Source organism: Gobio gobio, assembly GCF_949357685.1.
Source record: "Gobio gobio genome assembly, chromosome: 8".
Taxonomy (NCBI): Eukaryota; Metazoa; Chordata; class Actinopteri; order Cypriniformes; family Gobionidae; genus Gobio; species Gobio gobio.
Genome location: NC_137114.1, coordinates 48439941 through 48462776, shown reverse-complemented (window position 1 = coordinate 48462776; position 22836 = coordinate 48439941). Strand labels below are relative to the sequence as shown.

General features: G+C 43.2%; 1 protein-coding gene across 1 annotated transcript in view; it reads right to left on the bottom strand.

The window, feature by feature from the left end:
* The window catches only part of LOC307129956 (uncharacterized protein), a 236371-nt gene that overhangs the window by 85493 nt on the left and 128042 nt on the right, over nt 1–22836 (bottom strand). The window lies entirely within an intron of this gene.

Genomic DNA, 22836 nt, shown 5'->3' with positions numbered 1-22836 from the left:
AGAGAAACATTTCTCATTCAAAGCACTGAAAGCAGTGATTTATATTTTCTTTTTCAGGTTTGAAAATGCCATATCCAATACCCTGTACCATTCAATTTTATTTTATTTAATGACATTTATGTCAAAGAGACAGGAGAGTGATAATACACACATAGCAGCCAATAAAATCTGTTGTTCAATATCTGACTGCTTGTATTGCCTCATGACTGATTAAAAATTTGCCTTGTTGTGTGCAGTAGAATTTTGATGCATCGCAATACATTGTAGAATCGAACTGAATTGAATCGTTACCTGGTGAATCGTAATCGAATCGAATTGTGAGGGCAGTCCCAATGCACACCCCTAATTGTAGTACCAGTGCAGTACTTTTCTCTCTTACCTTTTTTAATCTGATCGTGCAACCGTTTCTAACGTACTAGAGAAAATGGTGCTGATACTGCTGGTAATTTCCTCTTGTTAATTTGTGTGTTTGGGTACACTGAGCAGCTGAGATAAATCTGGTAGGTTATTTGTGAATTTATCTATAGTGTTTGGGAGAATTGTTCTACCTGGTCTATAATGCGGAGCAGTATGTAAAATATCAGCAGTATGCAGTGTGCACGTTACAAGGTAGTGATCAGTGACATCATCACTTTGCAGTATTATGTCTATATCAGTAGGATTGATTCCATGTGATATAATTAAATCTAGTGCATGATTAAAACGATGAGTGGGCCCAGTCACGTTTTGCTTGACCCCAAAGGAGTTTAATAAGTCTGTAAACGCAACCCCTAGCGCATCGTTTGTATTATCTACGTGAATGTTCAAATCACCGACAATAAGTGCTTTATCGGCAGTAACCATTAGGTCTTAGACAGAGTCGGCGCCAGAGCAGATCTACTGGAGGGGCATTGGGTCATCGGTGGGGGGGCACTATGGGTCGTATGAGAAATATTTTGATGCAGTTGCGACATAGTCCAACTCAGCAGAAATGCAATAAAAAAGCGAAACACTTATTATTATTATTATATTAATCAGGCACAGCGCCAGAATTCCAGTTTTGGATGGGCCAGAGCCAGAATTGTGGGTGGGTCTTAAATTAAAAATGTTATCAAATCACTGCTAACCTAATAAAAATTACTGACTAATATACTGTTATATTGTCTGTGCTTACATAATAGAGATTTTAATAGCTTGATGCTCTTTAAATATTTTGTTGCATTGTAAAAAATTATCGGTGCATAGGACGGATCTGTCCGCGATCGCTCTCCGTGGTTCTGACCAAAGAAGATCCTTTTAAATTGGACCTTCAAAAGAGTACATGTTTCCCTTCATTTGCGCGGTCTCAAGACCACGCCCACAACAATGCAAACCTAATGAATATTCATGTAACTCCACCCACTCCATATTACACAATAACGGTCCTTATCAAGGACGCAAGTCCGAAGTTAGTACTTGGTATTGAGAATGAGGAGATGTCGTCACGACACAGCGCTCCGCCCTCAAATATCACGGCATCCTCACCCTTCCGCCATTTTGGGAGGATGCCCGCCAGGTAATGGATTCGGAAAGAGACTGGAGAAGAGATATTCTGATGATTATTATGTACATCGTTTTCCAAACTCAACTGAACATGAAGTTTAATCCACCCAAGCCGATCTGAGAAAGCAGCGGCTGGTAAACGTACGGCATTATTTCACCACAGGGTGTCAGTCATGGTCTAAACTAATGATCGCGATGCTGAAGTGTGAGACACTTGATGAATACGAACCTTTATTTATTTGTATTAAACATGTGGATCACTGTTCTGTCATTTTTCATTGTCAGTCATTTTACTGTATGTTATAAACATGTTTATGCCCAAAACGCTTTATTAATATTCAAGGTAGGCCTAGTTGACTGTCATTTTCTTTAACTGTGTGCATCACTGTTTAAGATTAATTCAATATTTAACATTGTTAACGTTGCATTCATTTAAGGCACGTACTGAGCATTCATTCTACTTAAGAAGGCTGGAATAAAAGCACCAGCGCACACAAACGATCATTTAAATTTATAGTCAAATTCATTTAAAAATGTAAACTCAACAGGTATAAAATATGATTAGTAAGAGAAAAACACTGCTAATGAGGACGAGCACTGGACTGCTGCAGGATAGTGGGGAGATATATTTATTTATTATTCAAAATTCAAAGGAAATATAATTATAGAAACATTTCAGTGCAAGGTGGTAAAGAGTTCTAAGTTCTGCTGCGGCAGCTCGTATGGGTCAACGTTTTTGATATCAGCCAGCTTCTCTAAATACCTCAGCTTGGCGCTGGTAGTAAGTTTCTCCCTGTAAGAGACCTCTTCATCTCCATTTCTTCTAAGTTTTCTCGTAATTTCTCCGCTTAAACGCCGCAATGATAATTCCACGAGCCGTCTTTCCTGCTCTGATCTCTGTATCGCTCTTACAATGTTGCCCCTGGCAACCGATAGCGCGGGATCCCAGAATGGTGGACGGGCTCAGATTCCGCCCAATTTGTCACATGACAGCAAGCGACCATGAAGTATCTCCTCATTCTCAATTGAGAAACGGCATTATCGCGTGTCGCCACGTCGCGTGTAGTTAGGACATGGTGTAATAAGAAATAAGGACACACAACATTTCATTACATTGGTCCTTAAACATGTAAACTCTGGATCTTTTAATGTTAAACTCTGTAATCTGAGAAACATCTCTCACCTGCAGACTGGAAATATAAGGCATGCGGAGAAAATATTCCAGATTTGTCCGATCATTCACTATTGTTAACAGCGTCGCTTTCAGCGTCAACTGGAGTGTTTGCTTGTCTTTAGGGCTGAATCTGAAATCGCCCCCTAAACCTCATTCACTATTCCCTACGTTAGTCCACTAATGCAGTTCACTTGAAGGAGTGAATGAAAACGAGTGAATAAATTCGGCGCTGTGTGTAGGCTACATCGGCTGTAGGTATCGCGGTGCAATATGGGATAGAATAAGTGCACCCAATAATATCCACTATGGTCTCGGACACTACTACAAATGACTGTCCCCTCAAATAGTGCCCTATTTAAGGGTATAGGGGGCGATTTCGGATTCAGCCCTAGTCTTACGCTTCTCTCTTGCATCCTCAGTGCGTGCAGTGTCGTGTTTCTTAAAGGGGCCGCATATTCTTAAAGTGCCCCTATTATGCTTTTCGAATATTATCTTTCAGGCATTGTGTTATAGCTTTTTGAGAATGTAATGTCTGTAAAGTTTTAAAGATTCACCGGTACATGGTAGGGATGTGTGATACCACTTATTTTGTTTTCGATGCGATACTGATTAGGCAAGTATCACTTCTAAACTGAACTATTAATGAATGCATTAAATTATTACAATTACTAAGAGTAAAATGGGTAAAGATACCCACTTAACATTATATTTGAACGGGATTTTAACATTCAACACACCTTAGTTGCAAATCATTAGAGCATATTTTTGTTTACACATGGTTAATATGTTTACTTGTTAACCATAGGAATCTACAAATACTAGTTGAACTGTGGTCACTGTTGGAAAAAAATCAACTATGGTTCATTTTCATTAGGGACTGCCAGTGACAGGACATTGCACCCATAAAATGCAACCTTTTTATTTTGACAGTGTCTGATTTCACGAGTTCACACTTACATCAAATTAAATGGAGTAAAAGATTATGCGTATTTGGCGTGCTGTCCGGGGGAGGGCTCCGGGCTCGGAATTTTGGCCCGAACCCAGAGTATCCCCCCAAAATGCAAATAACCGGACAGCCACCACGAAACCCCCCCAAATACGCAGATAATTGGTGGCCTGGCGTTTTGATAGGCCTGGTTGCTAGACCAGGAGGGCCCGTGTTGCCTCTGGTGGGAGCAACTCACAGCGTCGGGCGGAACGGGTCCTACTGGCCGATGTACTGGGAGCAACCTTGGTTTGGAACGATCGATCGGGAAGGCTCTTACAACATCTGAGGGGGGCCCGGTTCACTGCAACAGACGAGAAACAATCCTACCGGCTGATAAATGAGTATCATCCTCACAAATTACCGATTGGGAAAGCTCGTGCGACGTCTGAGGGGGGTCAGGCTCACTGCAACAGACGAGAAACAACCCTACCGGACGATAAACGAGGAGCGGTCTAAAATTACCGATCGGGAAGGCTCTTGCAACATCTGAGGGGGGCCCGGCTCACTGCAACAGACGAGAAACAATCCCACCGGCTGATAAATGAGGAGCATCCTCACGAATTACCGATTGGGAAAGCTCTTGCGACGTCTGAGGGGGGTCAGGCTCACTGCAACAGATGAGAAACAACCCTACCGGCCGATAAACGAGGAGCAGTCTTAAATTAAAAATTACCAATCGGGAAGGCTCTTGCAACATCTGAGGGGGGCCCGGCTCACTGCAACAGACGAGAAACCATCCTACCGGCTTATAAATGAGGAGCATCCTCAAAAATTACCGATCGGGAAGGTCCTTGCAACGTCTGAGGGGGGCCAGGCTCACTGCAACAGATGAGAAACAATCCTACCGGCTGATAAATGAGGTCAACGGTACGGTGAAAGAGATGTGAACACCCGGCAGGAGAGCTCTCACGGCATCCGACGGGAGATCGAGACTCACTGCAATCGGATGGGTAAGCCTCGCTGGCAGACGGGTGGAAGGTAAAGCATAGAGGTATGTCCAGGAGGGCCCTCGCTGGACAGAGAAAGAAAATATGGATAGTGGATGGTTGAGCCTCGCCAGATGGAAGAAAGGGTTAAAATATATGTAAGTCTAGGGTTATAAAATAAGGGTTTGATGAGCTTTCCTGATGTGGAACCGGTCGGTCCTGATGTAGCTTTGGAAAGCATCTGACGACCATCTTCCAAGAGCTTGGATTTGCTGCTTGGAGAGGACTTTTTTCGCTGCTGTTGTTGCTGCCCCTATGCGAAAGGAGTGACTTGAAAAATTTTCCGCTGGGGTACCTGATTGCTGGAGAACAGTTTTGAGATGTTTTTGGAACCAGAAGCGTGTAATGGGTTTGTTGGAAGCGTCTATAAAAAGGGGTTCAGAAGGAGATTTAGCCTGAAATGTCCCAATTTGGAGGTACGCAAGAACGGTTTGGTATGGTTGAATTGGAGATGGGATGTTGAAAATGTAGATCAAATGACCTTTTTTAGCTTGGTCTGTCTTGCTTCGTTTGATTAAGTATGATATGGTTTCGCCATCGAGTACTGATAGGTCCGAAATGGTGGGGTGTATTTTTGGGTCGAATTTGGAAGTGATCGCGATTTCGGAGCATCTGAGAAAACCGAAAAAAGCTAAAATAAACATGGTGTCGAGTGTGCGGGCTGTATCGAGGGGCTGGTAATTTGTACGAAGTGTATGGATGCATTTTGTGAGAACGTCTAGTGTTATGGGTTGTCTGCTGTCAGGGCGGGTGGGCTGTGATCGCTGAATCCCTTTGATCAGGAGGGAGGTTTGAGAATTATTTATCTCTTGGGAGGGAGCGCCGTAAATCAATTTGTGGAAAAATTGGACGCCGCTCAGGTAGCCTTTGATGGACCCGACTTGGAGGCCCTTAATATTGTTGAGATAGGAGATGAAAGAGGCGATTGCAAGGAGAGAGAAATCAGGAAACTGTTATCTATATGAAAGGTGGAAAGATTTGAAACATCTCCACGCTGTCACATAGGATTGTATAGTCCTGGGGAAACTGCTTGGAGAATGCTGTTGAGCGATGCGTCAAGGAGGGGTTTTAGCGGGTGGTTTAAGGGAATATCAGTTCTGAATAATGAGGTACTGGAGTTGGGAACTGATCCGCCTCTGGAGCCAATGTCCTGAATTTCTGAAACAGAAAACGAGACAGAGAGTCAGCAATTAGATTTTCGGACCCTGGGACATGTTTTGCAAGAATAATAAATTGATCACAGGCTGAGATCCAGATGAGACGTCTTAGAAGGGGCATCAAGGCTAATGAATGAGAGCGGCCTTTATTAATGCACTGGACTGTCGCTTCGTTGTCGCAATGCACTAATATGCTGCTAGCCGTCCATTCTTTCCCCCACAGAAAAGCCGCTACAACGAGAGGGTAAAGCTCAAATAGCGCTGAGGACTGTGACATGTCCTGAAGCTGTGGTGGCCAAGGAGTTGCGAACCAGCGACCCTGGAAAAAACCCCCGAAGCTAACTGAAGGAGCCGCATCTGTAAAAAGTTGGATGTCAACGGGGGAAGAAACAAGATTGTTGTAGAAGAAAGACAGGCCATTCCACTGGTTTAGGAAAGTTATCCATGACTTAAGTTCGTCGCGACACGATTTAGTTATTAAAATGAGGTCCTCTAGTGCATGAACCGAAGATGCGAGTGAGAGGAGATGCGAGATGAAAGGGCGGCCTTGCGGAATGATGCGCATTGCGAAATTTAAGTGACCTAGCAGTGATAGAAGTTCGCGTTTGGGAAAGTGGGAGTTATCTAGAAAGGTAGAGGAGATGAGAATTATCCTATCAATTTTCTCTTTTGGTAATGAAGCTTGGAAGTTTTTTGAATCCAATTTAATGCAGAGAAACTCAATGGATGTGGCAGGACCCATGGTTTTTTCCTGGGCAATGGGGATTCCGAGTTCGGAAAAAACGTTTGAAACGGTGAGGATATGTGCTGCCGGGATGGCGTCAGGAGGCGAGATAATTAGAAAATCATCTAGCAGATGAATGAGGTGAGGAATGGCATAATTGTTCGACAAAATCCAACAAACAGCTTCTGAAAGCATGTCGAAAATCTTGGGGCTGCTTTTACATCCGAACGTTAGGCGTACAGCGAAATAGAACTTCTCGTGCCAGCGAACCCCAAATAGGTGCCATGAATCTGGATGAATGGGCATCACTTTGAAAGCAGAAGTGATGTCGAGTTTTGCAAGCCAAGCGCCTCGACCTGCGATTTTAATCATATCGATTGCCTGATCTATGTCATGGTATTTGAGAGAGAATTCATCGAGAGGGATCAAGCTGTTTATACTCGGAAACTGGGCATTGTGTGGAGCTGAGAGATCGATTATAAGACGTTTTTTACCCGAGAATTTTCTTGTAGCCACTCCGATGGGGCTAATGCGAAAAGTTTTGAAGGGAGAATCGTCAAAAGGGCCTATCATAAAACCTGACTCGACTTCTTTTTTAATCAGGTTATCTACGACTTCGGGTTCAGCGAGAGCAGATTGGAGATTATTGCAGATGGTATTCTGGGAAAGCGGGCATTCGACGCCGGGTATGAAGCCGTGTTCAAGGCCGGACAGCAAATAATCCGTAAATTCAACGTCCGGGTGGTGAGCCAATTCGATGGACAGACGAGAAATATTTACAGGAGTCGATAAGTAATTATTTGGTTTTTTATTCAGTGATTTGAACACGGGGCATACATATCGTGCGTGAGCACCACCACAGAAACTGCAGATATGCAAATATTTACAGCGCTGTCTGCTGCAGTTCCCTGTATTAAATTTGTTGCAGGACTGCCTGTCCTCGAAGCGGGGGGGATCCCTTCTAAAATCGTTATTTGTTGTGTAGGTTGCAGGTCGTGGCACGTAACTGGTAGATCTAACCTGTGTTGTCTCCGGGCGGGGGGGTGGGGGTTAATCTGAGGACACGATGTCGTAGAATGTGCCACTGACCTGCAAACAGCGCACGAAATGTTCCTGCAGCCTAGGAACACTCTGCTATGGAGATCCGTGTCGAGAGCGCCCCAGTAAGCGCACTGATTCCACTGGGCAAGCCGCACGGCACATTTTGCAGCGAAGAGTTTGTGGTACGTGTAAAAATTTCCTCCCCCATAGGACAGCGCGAGCTCGGCTATGATGGCCAGATAATCATTTAGCTCGCGGCGCCTGTGGGGAAAAACTGAACAAATTATATCTGTGAAACGGGAAAAAGCAATCGAAAATTCGGGAAAAGAAAGTAAGCGGGATGATTTTGGGTTGGGGTTTTTTAAAGTGACTGAAAAATCCCCGCAGTCTATCTGGCGGTTTGTGTCTGACACGGGGAACATGGAGAGGAGAGATGACAAATCAATGTCCACACCTGCCAGGATCTGTGCCCGGATGTTTTGCGCTACTGGAGGAGGCTCAGAGGAAACGGCGTTAGAAGGGACAGGCATCGGTGTTGCTGTGAGGAGAGAAAACGAAGATTTAGTTTGCAGAAGGGGGTTGGAAGAGAGAGAAGCCTGGGCTGCTTCTGGAGCTTGGGGGAAAAAGTTGTTGGGAACATGAGGAAAAGGAGGATACATGTGGGACATAGAAGCTTGTGCTGCGGGTAGGGCCGGCGTTGCGTTTACTGGAGCTGCAGGCCACTGAAAAGAAGAAGTGTTAGCGAGTGTTGGAAAGGACTGTTGGTGATTTTGGGCTTGGACTGCTAGCAAGCTCGCGCTAGCATCTGCGGTGGGAGCTGGAGGCCACTGAAAATGAAAAGGGTTAATAACTGTTGGAGGAGCGAGCTGAGAGGCTGGAGGCAGGCCGGCAGGCCCAGCCACAAGCGTCGCTACAGCGGGAGAAGCCGCGGTGCGAGGTTGGTCCTCGGGTACAAGCCGATGAGGCCTTGATGCGGTAGAGTCTGGAGCGCGTCCCAGGCTCGCTGAAGGCCTGTTGCTGCGGCTCGTCACTCGAATCGCGCCGGATCTAGTACGGAGAGGAGAAGGTGTCGAACGAGGTGAATCCTGAGCCCTGCAAGCTCTATTCTGCCTGCTGTAGGCTGAAGTGGGCTTAGGAGAGCGGTAAGCTGGCTGCAAGCTAACATAAAGGCTGTACAGTTCCGCTTTATTCAATTTCTGCGAGAACTGCACGTCGGAGTTTGCCAGCGCTTGCCTCAGACCTACTACCGTCCACTTCCCGATAGCTGGGATCGTCGGGACGGCCGAGATGTAAGAGGAGGCCGGGGAGGAAGGCTGTCTCGCCGGTGGAGGCGAGGGTTGGCCTCGGCGTCTTGGTGAGCGTGAGGCGGATCGAGCAGGCTGGCGGCCGCGCTGAGAGGCCTGGGGCTTGGGTACGATATCCAGCGGCGGAGGAGTGGGCCTAGGGCCGGCAGATTGCGGCGGAGGGTCCCGAGGAGAGCTGGTTTCCTGGTCAGAGGAGGATGATTGGATTTGTGACATGGTAGCAGACGGTCAGACCAACAATGCTAAGAAACTGTCAACGAAAGGAAGGTGAGTCAGCTGTATATAAACACTCCTCCTGTTGTTGATTGAATTGATTAGTTCAGTATGCTCCACTCATGTTTAATTAGGTTTTAATTATCTGGGCGTGCTCCACTTGGGTTTGATTAGATTTGCATTATCTGGCGTGCTCCATTATTTAGAAAGGTTTAATTATCTGGACGTGCTCCTCCCGAAATTAGTTGCTAAAACTTCACTTATATTAACATTACAGAATAGAACATGATCAATATCAACATTTAATTTGAAAGAGTATAATTGCACTATGTATGCTAAAATTTCTATTTGTTTATTGTGAAATAACTCTTCTGATGAGCATTGTTCTGGGTTGCATTTTCAAAAGCATCAATGGTTTCTTATGATAGTTTTGTGAAAAGCAGCTCTGTTTGAACACAGTGTCAGCAGTGAGCGAACGCTCTCTCTGTGATTGACTGGTTCCGTCTTGCAGCATTGTGTGTGTTCAGAATTAGATTATGGTTCAGATGAGCAGGAAAATAGTTCTATTCTACACAATTATTCAGTAACATAGGTTATTCATATTGTATGCATTAAATAATCTTTTTAAATAAACAAAATTACTGTTGAAAAAAAACACCTTGGTATTGACATTTTATTTGAGTATCCAGTGTAGATATTAGTCAAAACACTGATTATAATGGGTTAGTGTTAGGTGTAGACATGGTGTAATCTTGTAAAATGCATGCTCAGAACCGCTGCTTCTTATATGTGCGATCGCAACGCGAAAGGAAACGCAAGTTCCCTGATTCACACACATTAGGCGACACACAATAGCCTGTACTCCCAATATCAACTCTATCTTAGCTTGGCTGTGTAGTTAACCACCTCTTAGCTCTTGTCTCTGTTTGCACTTTGAATATTGAGAGAGTACTTTGATTAAAATATTTGTTGTTTTTATGTTATTTATATTAAATTTAATTAAAACTAAACAACTCATCTTATTCTCTGTCATTAAATAGATCAATCAAGACAAGATGTTGTTTCGGTTTTATTTCTCATAATTGCATGTTCTTTCAGAAGACAATTTAGTGCACTTAGTAATTAAATTGGATAGTTCACCCAAAAATTAAAATTCTGTCATCATTCACTCACCCTCAAGTTGTTCCAAACCTGTATGAGTTTCTTTGTTCTGCTGACCACAAAAGAAGATATTTTGAAGAATGTTTGTAACCAAGCAGATAGAGCAACCACTGACTACCATAGTAGGGGAAAAATACTATGGTAGTCAATGGTTGCTCTATCTGCTTGGTTATACTGTAAAAAGTGAACAGTTGGATCAACTTTAAAGAAAAATACTTCCATTATTAACACCTACAATAATTAAGTTCTCTCAACTTAAATTATTATGTTTTATCAACATAATTTCAATAAGTCAATCACACTTATATTATTTGAGTTCATTCAAACCCATTATTTACATTAGTCTAACTTAATTTCATAGCATTTTAACTTAAATTTCTACAGTTGGATCAACTTTAGAAATATTACTTCAATTGGTAACACCTAAAAAAATTAAGTTCTCTTTATAAAATTATTACATTTTAGCAACTTAATTTCACTAAGTCAATCACACAAGACTCAAATTGCTTTAGAAATATTTATTAACATTAATTTTTTACACTAACAGTATTATCCAATCATTACAAACAGTTCATATTTGTTGTGCCAATGAAACTTCATTTACTGACACATTTGACATTCATTTCATTAACCACTAATATAAAAGAAATATAAAAACATAGTGGTTATGCCCTTAAATGAGCTACAGAAAACTATTAAAAGGATAGTTCACCCAAAAATGAAAATAGAGTAAATTCATTCCTCACACTTATGCCGTTACACACCCGTAAGGCCTCCGTTCATTTTGGGAACACACATTTTTACTTTTAAAAATACTTTTACTGTAGAACTCCATATTTTATCTCACAGTTTTTACTATTTGACATGAAAAACATGTTGCTCACTTACAAAAAAAATTCATATGAGCGTGAAAACGCTCAATTTCATATGAGCATTTCATATGAGCAAGAGGGCTTGATAAATGTCTGAAACTCTTGTACAGTGGTACGGCTTCTCTCCAGTATGAACTCGCTCATGTTCTTTCAGGTTTTCAGACTGAGTGAAACTCTTGTCACAATATGAGCACTTGTAAGGTTTTTCTCCAGTATGAATTCTTTGGTGCCGTTTCAGTTCACCAGCTTTAGTAAAGCTCTTCCCACAGTTTCAACACACATGATCTCTCACTTCATCATGTGTTTTCTGGTGCTGTTTAAAACTGTTCAGCCATGAATAACTCTTTCCACAGAGAGAACACACGTGAGGCTTCTCACCTGAATGAACTTTCATGTGTTGTTTTAGATTTGATGACGAATTGAAAACTTTACCACACTGATCACAGTTAAATGGCTTTTCTCCAGAGTGAATGAACAGATGATTTTTTAAACCTCCAGCATCTTTAAAACTCTTCTCACACTGAGTGCAGTGGTACGGCTTCTCTCCAGTATGAACTCTCTCGTGTGATTTCAGGGCTCCAGCCTGAGTGAAACTCTTGTCACAATATGAGCACTTGAAAGGTTTTTCTCCAGTATGAATTCTTTGGTGCTGTTTCAGACATTCAGCTCTAGCAAAGCTCTTCCCACAGTCACAACACACATGATCTCTCACTTCATCATGTGTTTTCTGGTGATGTAAATAATGATGCACTCGTGAAAAACTCTTTCCACAAAGAGAACACACAAGGGGCTTCTCATGTGAATGAAATTCCAGGTGTTGTTTTAGATTTGATGATAATTTAAAATCTCTACCACACTGATCACATTTAAATGGCTTTTCTTCAGAGTGAATGCGCAGATGATATTTGAGACCTGATCCGTGAGTAAAACTCTCTCCACACAGAGTGCATGGATACGGTTTCTCTCCAGTGTGAACTCTTATGTGTGCGTTAAGGTTTCCTTTTTTTTGGAAACTCTTTCCACACTGAGAGCAGGTGTGCAGCTTTTTGGCTTTTGTTTCTTGAGTTTTGAAGTCACAGAGTTTCTTTACATCATTTAGTTTGTGTCGCCAAACTATTTGTTCCTCAGTATCTTCATTTTTTATTCTGGATGGTTCTGGATAACTCATGTCTTCAATCTCCTCTTTAATCTCCTCTTTAATAAACTCCATCTTTAACAGTCACACAGATTTCAGCTGCTACACCTGGAGTTTGTCCTTCTCTTGTAGGATGATGTGAATATTCCCAGTATTTATTGGTGAATTGTTGTGGGAGGGGCTTCACTGCAGGTGTGAACTGTGATCACTGTGAGAAACTGACGCCCACAGGACCAGACCTGGAAAAATCAAAGATAAGTTACTGAATTTATTCTGATTTACTTTAATTACATTTACACTTACAGTTAAATTAACTGAACGTGTTTTCTGTCAGGAATATGGAGTAGTTTGATGCAAGTTAGATATTAATTGCATTAAAATCAGGTTTGTTCAACTCCTGAAGTCTGAGAGAAACAACAGGACCATCATGTTTAGCTGAGCTGCTGAAAAGCCTCTTTGTCTCCAAAAGTTCCCTGTTTTCACCTCATTCATTATGCTGATGTCTGAGATCTTCTGTAAAGTGGCACATTAAGCACATTTTATTGGTGTAATAGAGTCAGAGTCTGTGAAAAACTCTCTGCCAACATATTATTACACTCTAATAATAAACCAGGACACACAACGCATTTCATTACATTGGTCCTTAAACATGTAAACTCTGGAGCTGATTAATGTTAAACTCTGTAATCTGAGAAACATCTCTCACCTGCAGACTGGAAATATAAGGCATCCGACAGAAATATTCCACATTTGTCCTTCATTCACGATCGTTAACAGCGTCGCTTTCAGCTTCAACTGGAGAATGTTTCAGACCTCATCTCGTCTCTATCTCTCTATCTTTATTGCATTAACACGAACACTAACATTACACACACTTATAGGAGTTCACAACGTGTTCGACTGTTACATTCACAATAGCGTCAAAGGAAACAACAAAAAGAACAAAGAGAGAGAAGAGAGAAAACGTATAGGAGGGCTCTAGCGCTTCTCTCTTCTGCGCATGTTCAGTGCGCGCGGTGTCATGTTTCTTAAAGGGGCTATATGCGTTTTTCTGAAATTTAAACTCGCGACTGACACCTGTGGCCAAAAAACAGAACTGCTCTCATTTTCTGCTCGCTCTCGCAGCGGTGGTGACGTCACATCCGCAGACAGCGCGGGAAAAGACGACCCGCCAGAAAATAGGAAAAATAGGATACAGGCTTATAGGTGCACCCACTGTGAGCGGACAAGGTGTCAGTATGCTCATCAGGAGATGTTTGAGTCATAAATTGTAAAATAAAAAGGCTATTGTTACGTTTATTTTGGGGAAAAAGTTGCATATAGCCCCTTTAAAGGGGCCGCATTCAGTAAATCACAATAATTGTGTGAGTGTGTGTGTGTCCATATATATATATATATATATATATATATATATATATATATATATATATATATAGATATATAGATAGATAGATAGATAGATAGATAGATAGATAGATAGATTCAACATTATATTCACATTCATTATATTCAACATTACAGAGTCTGGAAAACTACATCATTGCGCATTGCATTATGGGTAGTCGCTGCCATGTTTTAGGACACGCTCAGGAGCGTACAATGATAACTAATGCAAATCACCAGAGAAAAATTACTACTGTATTTACGTTAATACTTATTAAGAACTGCTTGCACTCACTTAGAATGAATGCACTAATATTTGAATCTCTTACATACATGAACGCTCAGTCGTGTGGCCAGGACACATCGATATATTCATCACGTTTCATTCAATCAGAGAAATCATACGGCCGCCTTCTATCGCACCACACACAAGACCATACATTGATTTGTCTTTTGTAGTTTATTTTTGAATAGCCTAACAAAAAAGTCTGTATCTGATATATAAAATAATAAATACATATAGCTTGATCTCAGCCAGGGATAATTTATTCAATCAACATATATTACATCGCCCTATTTCCTTAACGTTAAAGCATTAAGGGATAACATAAGATTATGGCCCGTAATGCAGATTTGAAATGATTTGTATTTGAAAGCCCAATTCATTATACCTACAGTACTAAAAAGTTTTACTGGATTTAAATGGAACAAGTACAATATTCCTTCTACTGAGAGAAGCTGAACAATGAAGCCTTTCCAGACGTGTTTCATACATCATTTATGGTGTGAGCACAGAAAATATTAATCTGTAATATATCTGTTATATACTCCACCATGAACTGCCACCTTAACGTGGTGGAGGGGTTTGAGTACCCGAACGACCCGAGGAGCTACGTTGTCCGGGGCTATATGCCCCTGGTAGGGTCTCCCAAGGCAAACAGGTCCTAGGTGACGGGTCAGACTAAGAGCAGTTCAAAAACCCCTTATGAAGAAAATTAAAACAAGGACCGTGACGTCGCCCGGTACGGCGCAGCCGGGGCCCCACCCTGGAGCCAGGCCTGGGGTTGGGGCTCGTGTGCGAGCGCCTGGTGGCCGGGCCTTCCCCCACGGGGTCCGGCCGGGCTTAGCCCAAAGGAGCGACGTGGGGACACCTTCCCGTGGGCCCACCACTCACGGATCACGGAAGGGACCGTAAGGGGCCGGTGCAAAGCGAATCGGGCAGCAGTCGAAGGCGGGGGCCTAGACGACCCGATCCCTGGACACGGAAACTGGCTCTTGGGACATGGAATGTCACCTCGCTGGCGGGGAAAGAGCCTGAGATTGTGCGTGAGGTTGAGAGGTTCCGACTAGAGATAGTTCTAGAGATAGTTCGAAGAGATTCTGGCAAACTGTCCGGCGCCTCAGGAGGGGGAAGCAGTGCCCTACCAACGCTGTTTACAGTGGCGATGGGCGGCTGTTGACCTCGACTGGGGATGTTGTCGGACGGTGGAAGGAATACTTCGAGGATCTCCTCAATCCCGCCGTCACGTCTTCCATTGAAGAAGCAGAGGCTGGGGGCTCAGAGGAGGACTCGTCCATCACCCAAGCTGAAGTCACCGAGGTGGTCAAGAAACTCCTCTGTGGCAAGGCACCGGGGGTGGATGAGATCCGCCCTGAGTACCTCAAGTCTCTGGATGTTGTGGGGCTGTCTTGGCTGACACGCCTCTGCAGCATCGCGTGGCGGTCGGGGACAGTGTCTCTGGGATGGCAGACCGGGGTGGTGGTCCCTCTTTTTAAGAAGGGGGACCGGAGGGTGTGTTCCAACAATAGGGGGATCACACTTCTCAGCCTCCCCGGGAAAGTCTATGCCAGGGTACTGGAGAGGAGAATTCGGCCGATAGTGGAACCTCGGATTCAGGAGGAACAGTGTGGTTTTCGTCCTGGTCGTGGAACACTGGTCCAGCTCTATACCCTCTACAGGGTGCTGGAGGGTTCATGGGAGTTTGCCCAACCAGTCCACATATGTTTTGTGGATTTGGAGAAGGAATTCGACTGTGTCCCTCGCGGCGTCCTGTGGAGGGTGCTGGGGGAATATGGGGTCCGGGGTCCTTTGCTGAGGGCTGTCTGGTCCCTGTATGACCGAGGCAGGAGTTTGGTCCGCATTGCCGGCAGTAAGTCAGACTTGTTCCTGGTACATGTTGGAGATGAGATGTGATGAGATGAGATTCAAGTTTATTGTCATTACACATGTACAAGTACAATGCAACGAAATGAAGTTTGGAGCAAGCCTCCGAGCCGCAGCTATTTAAAGCGCCGCCACACGCTCTCCAGAAATAAAGAAATGCAGATTGCTAAGCATACATGCAAACATTACATACATAGTACACACAGTACACGTGGTCACGTGATGGTATTTTTTGTTGGGAATAGTAAGGGAGATAGGAAGGAGGAAAGGGGAGGCAGACGGTTGGATGGGGGGCAGGGATGGGGTGAGGTGTGTATGATGCGAGTAAGAGTCTTGAAGCTTCCTGTGTTGTGTGAGAATGTTAGCCATAACTTAAGATGTTTTCAAAGTTCAGTTCTGTGGCTTGTCCTTGAAAGGAGATATGGCCGTGCACAGGGAACGAAAGCAAGATAGCAGGACCCAGCTGTCAAGCTGACCTCCCAACCGAGAGATAGGGACAGGCTGGACGTTGGGATGAGGGAAAATATCTTAATCCATTTAGCTGATCTTCTGTAATTTTCCAGACCATAATCAATCAATCCGTTCTGATCCTCAGCGTCAGTGGCGAGCGTCCGGTTCATGAATGGACCTGGACATTTCATCCAATTGCATGGTCAGACCAGACATACTGCGTAGCAGTTCACTAGCCTGACCCCCGATGGAGCCCACTCTTCCCTGCGTCTCCGCAGTCCGGGCTGAGATGTTACGATACAGCTCCTCAATCAATGTCACTCTTTGATCTAATACCTTCAGTCGGTCACACACATCCACGAAGCACTCTTTAATTTCCACAGACAGCGGCTGGGTGAATTTACTGGCAGCTGTCTTACCAATTTTTCGATAGGTCAGGGCAATCCCAAGGCCGAGAAATAGGAACCCCACTATCATAATGCCAATTATAAATAAATCCTCAATATCCTCCACGGACAGGACTTCCAGGCACAGGACTTGCCAGCTGTTCCAGGCGTCCCGCATGTAGCCCGCGGGGAAGGTCCCGTCCGGGCAGGTGGGTTCTCCCGGAGTACCCTTCCTCAGTGAGAAAATCTTGTCAATCGCGCTGAGAGACCAGTTAATTAATTCCATTTCAGTATTTTCAGGAGTCCAGCAAGCAGGGAGTCAAGAAAAAAAGACAAAAAGATCAGCGCCAAAGCAGAGCGGGGAGCAGATAGAAGGCACGTCTGCTCTGTATGAGATCAGGAAGTGGAAGACTGGTCAAGGACTCCGGCAGGGCTGCCCTTTGTCGCCGGTTCTGATCATAATTTTTATGGACAGAATTTCTAGGCGCAGCCAAGGGCCGGAGGGTGTCAGGTTTGGGGACCACACGGTTTCGTCTCTGCTCTTTGCGGATGACGTTGTCGTGTTGGCCCCTTCTAACCAGGACCTTCAGCATACACTGGGACGGTTTGCAGCAGAGTGTGAAGCGGCTGGGATGGGGATCAGCACCTCCAAATCCGAGGCCATGGTCCTCAGTCGGAAAAGGGTGGCTTGCCCACTTCAGGTTGGTGGAGAGTTCCTGCCCCAAGTGGAGGAGTTCAAGTATCTAGGGGTCTTGTTCACGAGTGAGGGGAGGATGGAACGGGAGATTGACAGACGGATCGGTGCAGCTTCTGCATTAATGCGGTCGATGTACCGGTCTGTCGTGGTGAAGAAAGAGCTAAGCCGTAAGGCGAAGCTCTCGATTTACCGGTCAATCTACGTTCCTACTCTCACCTATGGTCATGACCGAAAGGACAAGATCCCGGATACAGGCGGCCGAAATGAGCTTTCTCCGCAGGGTGGCTGGGCGCTCCCTTAGAGATAGGGTGAGAAGCTCAGTCACCCGGGAGGAACTCGGAGTAGAGCCGCTGCTCCTCCACATCGAGAGGGGACAGCTGAGGTGGCTCGGGCATCTGTTCCGGATGCCTCCTGATCGCCTTCCCGGGCATGTCCAACCGGGAGGAGGCCCCGGGGAAGACCAAGGACACGCTGGAGGGACTATGTCTCCCGGCTGGCCTTGGAACGCCTCGGTGTCCCCCCGGAAGAGCTAGAGGAAGTGTCTGGGGAGAGGGAAGTCTGGGCATCTCTGCTTAGACTGCTGCCCCCGCGACCCGGCCCCGGATAAGCGGAAGAAGATGATGATATCTGTTATAAAAAATTAATATATAAATACAAATAATAAAGACATTTAGTTTATTTCCATTGTTTCACTTTTACTTTCACTTCTTGTTTCCAAGCTGGTAAACTGAAAAATTGTACGTCATTTGACATACGTTTTCCACGCAGGTCGTGAGAGTGGCTATAGCAGTCCATAACACAGCAAGCGTTCAGCATTCAAATGTGTTTTTAACTGCATAATACAAGTTGACGTCTACCTTCACTACTCCTTCTCTAATGTAGTGTCTGTGTCCTAAAGTCCACGAATGCATTGCATTGCTGACGTCACGTTCCCATTCTCTATATATTTTTCTACATGTCTCCCTTGCATCTGTGCATTTGACGATTGTCTTGACCTCACCATAATGAATGAGGTGAATTGACAGGTATGAAAGCGAGGCTGTGAAAAACTGACGAACCATGTTTTCAATGGCATCTGCTGTAAAAAGCTGCATAAAGCTCCTAGATCAATTATAGTAATCCACAGCTTATATTGTTGGGAGTTTTTTGTCTACTGAAATTCAATTCACATTTATTTATTACTTTACAATATAAAGTGATTTGTCCACGTTATGCATTTCAGAAATGCACATTTACACAGCACACAGATTAGCTGACAATCTATTATTAATCAATATAATAATACACGGGTACAAGGTTATGAGATGTATCATGTGAATGCCTGGCTAAAGAGATGTGTCTTTAATCTAGATTTAAACTGAGTGAGTCTGAGCCCTGAACATTATTAGGAAGGCTATTCCATAGTTTAGGTGCCAAAAAAGAAAACATTCTTCCTCCTTTAGTGGACTTAGATATCCTAGGTATTACCAGAAGCCCAGAGTTTAGTGATCTTAAAGATCGTGATGGGTTATAAGGTGATAGAAGATCAGTTTAATAGTCAAGTCAAGTCAACTTTATTTATATAGCGCTTTTAACAATGTAGATTGTTTCAAAGCAGCTTTACAGTGTTAAACAGGAAAATAATGCAGCATAATTTTAATCAGCTGTATAGCAATTCTGGAAAAATTTCAAGTATCATACAGTGACAGTGTGGGCGTTAGATCAATAATTCGATCAGTAATTTAGTTTAAATGGTAAATTTAGTTTAAATTTTTCAACTAAACATCGAAATAAATCTAAATAATAATTTCCCCAACTGAGCACGCCAAGCCAGAGGCAACAGTGGCAAGGAAACCAAAACCCCATTAGGTGACCGAATGGAGAAAAATAAACCTTGGGAGAAACCAGGCTCAGTCGGGGTGCCAGTTCTCCTCTGGCCAATTAACAAACAGCGTATTATTATTATTATTCTGGCAGCTTTACAGCTCGGAGGTCATAATAGATCAGAATATTCGAGGGACCGGGGGCAACATGCTGGAGACGGGTTTATTGAGGATGATGTTGATTAAATAATTATTAAAGTGCAATATTCGAATGATCGGAGGCAACACGCTGGAGACGGGTTTATTGAGGATGACATATCGATTAAAGTATTATTTAATTGTAATATTCGAACAATCTGAGTCAACACGCCGGAGACGGGTTTATTGAGATGCCGTGTCGATGAGGCAGTTGCAGGGGGAGTCTAATCACGCTCTCTCAGACACTTCAGGGTCCTGTGTTGGTCTTCTCTGGGCGCAGGTCCACCATCTGAACTGGATACGGCCTGGATCCGGCTGACTGCAGTAAACCTCGGGATAAAACAGAGAGACTATCATTAGTGTAGATGCCATTCTTCTGATGATGTCACGAGTACATCAGGTGTTATGGGAAGTGTTCCCGGTTCCGGCTGACCTAGTTAATGCAGCCTAACAATCATTTCATTGAAAAAGTGATTTTATGTGTATGCCACAGTAAAGAGATGTGTTTTTAGTCTAGATTTAAACTAACAGAGTGTGTCTGCTTCCCGAACAATGTTAGGAAGACTGTTCCAGAGTTTAGGTGCTAAATAGGAAAAGGATCGACCGCATGCAGTTGATTTGGATATTCTCGGTATGATCAACTGGCCAGAGTTTTGAGACCGCAGTAGACGTAATACACAGGAGCTAAACCGTTTAGTGCATTATAGATTAGTAGCAATACTTAATAATTGATACGAAACTTAATACAGTCCTTCCAGAAAAATGCGGCTTTTTTTTGTGATTGTTGCGGGCAAAAATCCTTGATTATGCTGCACGTTTTCTTAAAAAATGCGATGGAAAATGCGGGATATTTATGGAATTTTATGTGATAAAATTGCGGGAACAGTTTCGCGCCACCTGCCGCTCTCAGGTATGTGTTGTTGGGCTTCTTAGTAATATTGAGATGTGTGGCTTGAGGTCACTCGATGGGGTCTGAATCCAGACTGACATTTTTCATAGATATTGTTTTCTTGTAAGTAAGAGCACAATTGAGCAGGCACATTTTTTTCTAGTATTTTAGACAGAAATGGAAGATTTTAAATGGGTCTGTAATTTGATAATTCATTTGGATCTAGTTGTGGTTTCTTAATAAGAGATTTAATAACTGCCATCTTGAAACGGTCTTGGGACATGACCTAGAGTTAAAGATGAATTAATAATATTGAGAAGAGGCTCTTCTGCTACAGGTAACAACTCTTTCAGTAGTTTAGTTGGTATTGGATCTAATAAACATGTTGTTGGTTTAGAACAGTGGTCACCAACCTTTTCAAGCCAAAGATCCCTGACCTCAGCCATGATGAAAGGCAAGATCTACCTATAGATTTTTCATGGCCGATTCAGAGTTTTTAAAAAAAAAAATATTTCTGAGACCATCTGTCGATTTTTTTTCTTTGTTTAAGCAAATGTATTTGTTGTTTATTTGCTCTATAACAGGCCATTTGAAATGTGAGGCAACCACTGCATTTTAATCACGATCCTAACAAAGATACACACATGTAGCATGAACAGTTGTTTTTGATTCAAATTAGATTGCATAATTTCAAGACTTAGAGCAAATACAGAATGGTCTAACTTTAGCTTTGTGAAATTGTTACATAAGACACACCTGAACAAAACAAAAACAGATGGACTGAATAAAAATGCAAATTCACTCTTTCACAGTAGAAGGTTCTTATGGAAAAGAAGCGTTTCCGCTGTAAAAATGCCATTGAAACTATACTGAAGACAGTGAGTTTCGTTCAGAAATACATTCATGTAACCCCCCTCCCCAATTCAATATTTATATTTTTCTTCCTATATTTCAGCATCCCGAACAGTGATCTTGCTGGGACTATTTATACCTGGTCCACTTCATGTGTTTTTACAGATCAGATATCTATCTGATTTATCAGAACAATTCCATTTACACTTGGTCACATAAATGTGTCTCTGCAAAACGGATATAAATCCGATCTTCAATTGCCACTCTATGTGCATTGTTAATGGAGTGCACGTCACCGAAATCAACAAATATGAGCTGCATTGTATTGATCAACAGCTAATTTCAAAATCAAGGATCGCAATAGGACTTTAATTTTAATTATGATGATTGTGTATTGAGCGTCTGCGACTTTTACTTTCCTTTTTGGCGGTTTGCTGAAGAGATATTCAGCTGATCGTCTGCGGCGATGCGTGCTGCAGTAGCGCTGTCATATCTAACTATAACATCAGTCGATTTGTGCTGTGTGAATTTTGAGGTTGCAGAGAATACATTTTGGGAGCATATGGAGCGATTTCGAGCCTTGATTATGTGTTTGTAACGCTTTACACAGAGAGGCCGGATAGCTGTCCTGAATGGTTGTAGCCAAGTATAAACAAAACTCGCTCATCTAATATTTCGCACTGCGGTCACGCCATCTACGCTTTGGAGAAAGGCGGTCGCGCTCCATCCACGAACTGCCCACTCATCAGCGAGTGAGTGAGTGCGTGCGTTCTTCCTTAAAGGAGCAGTACCTAATTCTACTTGTTACATGTTATTAATTCATTCTCGGTTATTTATCGGGAGCTACTGGGACAGTGAGAAAGATCGACCAGTCGATCGCGATCTACGGGTTGGTGACCACTGGTTTAGAAGCAATGATAAGTTTATTTAACTCTTCCTGTCCTAGAAATGGTAAATGGACTGCATTTATATAGCGCTTTCAACAGACCCATCTTGCCTCACATTCACCCATTCACACACCGACGGTGGTGTCAGCCATGAAAGGCGCCATCCAGCTCGTCGGGAGCAGCTGGGGTTAGGTGTCTTGTTCATGGACACCTCGACACTTGGTCAGGTGGAACCGGGGATTGAACCACCAACCTACCGGTTTGTAGACAACCTACATGAACCACTGAGCCACTGCTATAGTTGTAAAGCACTGCAGTTGTTCTTCAGGGGTGATAATTGAGGCTGAATCATAAAACACTGTCAAAGGTTGTACATTTATAATTGTATTGGATCCTCTTGCCTTGGTCCCCGAGTTTCACCACATGTAAAAGTTTGCTACTGTGCACTATGTTACCTTTACTGGGTAACACAATTGACGTTAACTTTGTTGACATTTTTTTGCATTTTGGGCCTATACTCAACATGGAAGCCCCGAACCCCTGAGATAAATATATGTTTAGAAATATATTTTCATAAACATAAGTTTTTGTAAAAAAATTTTGTTAAAATTTGCAGCAGTAATACTTTTGTAACACTGTGGACAGTCAAATAATCCACTCTTGACACAGGTTTGCATTTTTAAACTAATATTATGGAAAAGAGAGAGGACCCAACTTTTAGTCTTTCATCCCTGTGCTTCATGATGAAATTACATCATACTATGCAAATTATGTGAGATTGGGACAATCCGTTTATTTTTGAAGGGGGGTTTTCCTAGTGGGTAACTTAATTGACAGTGGTTTTTCAGACAC